The sequence below is a fragment of the Ovis aries genome, chromosome 3 (genome assembly GCF_016772045.2).
Source record: "Ovis aries strain OAR_USU_Benz2616 breed Rambouillet chromosome 3, ARS-UI_Ramb_v3.0, whole genome shotgun sequence".
In the NCBI taxonomy this organism is placed as follows: Eukaryota; Metazoa; Chordata; class Mammalia; order Artiodactyla; family Bovidae; genus Ovis; species Ovis aries.
Window position 1 is genome coordinate 66,696,140 of NC_056056.1, and position 3,738 is coordinate 66,699,877.

Genomic DNA, 3,738 nt, shown 5'->3' on the forward strand with positions numbered 1-3,738 from the left:
CGAAAGAGTCCAGTAGAACTTGGCTCACTGTTTCTCCAGCCTATTTTTACTCCTCCTTCCTTTCTTAACTCTTACGACTTTTGTCTCCTTTCTTGACTTTTACTGCTTGTGTCTCCTTGATCTTTCTTTTCTTTCTCCCATTTTTTTTTTCTTGTATTGCATGTGTACTTCAATGACTTTGCACCAGCTTAGAATAATTAAAAAAAAAAAAAAAGCTTATCTGTAAAGGTTCTGCCTGATCTGACTTTTGTCTACCTCTGTGACCTCACCATTCCACTGCTACCTGTCTTACAAACACACACGCGCGCACACACACACACACACACACACACACACACACACACTATGTCTGAACCGCCCTAGACCTCTTCCCATTACTTGAACACACTAAGTACTTTCCTGCCCCTAGCACCTTGTCCTTGCTGGTCTCTCTGCCTGGAATATTTTACTTTCATTTCTTCACATAGGATTTCTTTTTCATCTTTCAAGCATCAGCTTTAAAGTAATTGCTTCTGAGAGTATTTGCCTGTCCAGACCAGCTAAGGCTGCCCACCCTGCAGCTACCATCTGGTAACTAATCCCATTTGATTTGCTTATAGCACATATGTACTGATATTCTCTTATCCTATTACTTCTACATTATCGTTTTCCCCTGTTGGGACTCTGAGCTCCAAGAGCAGAGACCACATCTCGTTATTCATCATGATATTCTCAGCTCAGAATAGGTATACAAAAAAATTTGCTGAATAAATGAATGATGTAAAGAAAACAAAACAGCATGAATAAACAAATAAAATAGTGTGCATTGGATTCTCAGTTTCTTCTGGGTTCCAGCTGGATTCTCAGCTTAGAGCAGATACTGTTTCCCTTACAGAAAAAGATGAATGAAGGTACCAGATCAGTCCAGCAGGCATGTAGTGAAGACAACAGGAAAAGCCTTGTGAAATGGGCCTGGAAGAACAGTTGTTCTCAAAAGTACTGTCTCAACTACAACGACACTTAAGTTTCTCTGAAGGGCTGAGAGTCTGGGACCAGAACACTTGAGTTTGAATTTAATTCTAGTATTTCCTAGCTTTACAGGTTTCGGCAAGTTCCTTTACCTCTCTGTGCCTTAGTTTGTCTGTCTGTAAATATCTGTACCTACTATTTAGACTCACTGTGGGGATAAGATGCTTTAGTATGTGTAGATGACTTAGAAAAATGACTGGCAGCTGCAGATAGTCTAAAACTATTTGTTAAATCTGTTTGGTTTCCTTGAAGCATCAAGGAAGAATGGCAAACACTAGTTATTAACAACTCCGGAGTCTGGTTCTGGTGTCGGCCCACTTGTCCCATGCCCCATGTTGCTTAATGGAGTAGATGAACAGAGCAAATGCAGCTTTGGCATGGTTTTCTCTGAGCCCAGACTTCTGAGTTTGTGCTTCATTTCCTTCTGAGCCAGAAACTCCCAGGTTTCCAGTCTCTGTCTGTATGTACATTGATGATGGAGCCGCTGGAAGACCCAACAGAACTAGCGTCTAGCCCATGTGGACCAAGGTACTCAGCAGGCACTGCACAGGTCCTCGGTATTTCATAATAAAAATAGCAGATTCATGTGAAAGGTGAACGAATTTTTACCTTGAAAACCCATGCATTTACTAGATAGATTCCGTTAACATTTCTATACATACCACATAGTCAGTTCATCTGATTATTGATACATCAGTCATCTTGTTTTACATATATTTCAAAGCAAGTTGCAGTACCCTTCATTTATAAACACTTCAGCATGAATATCATTAGCTTGCTGTCAGTATCTAATTTGTATTTTAAAAGTCTTTCAGTAAAATTTAACCTACAAGGAAATATAAATTTAAAAATATACTTTTCCAAAAAAAAAAAAAAATAAATAAAACATACTTTTCCGTGAGCTTTGAGGTTTGAAATTGCATACAACAATGTAACTAAATCCCTATCAAGACATTAAATGTTACCATCACCACAGAAAAGTTCCCAGTCAATCTTTAATCCTGTTCCCCAATAATAATTCCCACTAGCCTCCTCATAGATAGTTTTTTTTTTGTTGTTGTTCTAGAACTTAAAATAAATGAAATATTTGGGATAAGGCTTCTTTTACTCAGTATCATTTTGCATTATATTCATGTTTTTCCATTTCTGTAGTTGTTCATTTTTATGATGATAAAATATATGATATTTCATCATATAAATATACCAGTTTATTTTTATGCATTCACCAGTTGATGGATATATGTATTTTCTCTAGTTTTGCTTTATTATGAATAAAGCCACTTTGAACATTCTTGTACATGTATTTTTGTAGACGTATCTCTTTGTTTCTCTTGGTCCAAATTTAGGATGAGAATTGCTGGGTTACAGAGTAGATATAAACTTACTTTATAAGGAAATGCAAGACTTTTGTCAAAGTGATTATGACATTCCCTCAACAATGTACCAGAATTCCTGCTTTTCACTTCCTCTTTGACCTTTGATGCACACCCTCTCAAGGGTTTTGTACTTCCTGCACCTTCTGTCAACTACATTCTTCCCTGTGGATTGTTCACTCACAGACTTTAGGCTTCCTAAAGTCTTTTTCTCAGAGCAGCCTTCCATTTTTGTCATACTTAAAGGTTCACTCAGAGCACCCACCTTACCACCCACCAACAACACTATATCCCTTACTTCTTTAATTTTCCCAGAGAATTTGTGTACTTGTCAGTTTGTCTAGCTACCCTCCCCTCTGGTGATTTGTGATCTCCATGATAACAGGGATTTTTTTTGCCATTTCTTCCATATGTGTTTAAAAAAGAATGTATTCTGATATTGTTGGGTGGGTGGATTGTTTCATAAAGTAAAATGTTATTCTTGCATTCCTTGTCTCTGTAAATGTTCCTAGCTCACAGTAAGCAGTTAATATATATATATATATATCTTTTGAGTCAGTGAATGGCCAGAAACACTTGTGGGGTGAAAAGAAGTACAACAAGACTCCCTGTATTTTCAAAAGTTTACTTTCATTTTTAGTCAAAATCATCGAGGGGCAAATTTGAAATAATTGGCTTAAATCTGATCACTTGTTTCACCAATTAGAAATTGTCCCTTTTTCCTTTGCTTGAACCTAAAATGGTACAACAGATGTGATAGTAACGCATCATGAGTGATAGTATATGTTTCAGTGCCTAGCAGTGAAGGAATATCTTTTTCAAAGCCAACAACAGCAACTTTGAAGAGAAGTATTTTTCCAAACTAATTTTAACATCCCTTAGACTGTCTGGAAGCCTTTATGAGAAAAATAAAAAGTCTATAAAATGTTTGTAGCCCACACCTCATTATATTCTGTATCACTCAAACAGAGGAAACACATATGGCAGCTTAATTGAATATTGTTTCTTGACATTGTTTTGAGATCCACTTATCTTCCTAGAATTTTTTGCCTTGTTAATGAGATTTGAATATACTAAGAAAAGTTTCAGAATTGGTACAGCTGTTCCGTGAAACACTATTGAACTGTTACATTTTTTCCCTCTGGGTTTTATTTCCTTTTGAGTTGATTATAACTTTGATTCTTTTTCTTCAGAGTAAGGCCACAAATTCTCAAAGTAGCCTTTGAGAAGGAATATATATGTTGACTTTGCTCTAAATATTGTTTACATTATTAAATACAGAAGTTCATCTACTTACAAAGTGGTTAAGTTCTAAAAGTCAGTTTGCAAAAAATATTTATTTCTAAGTCTACAGAGT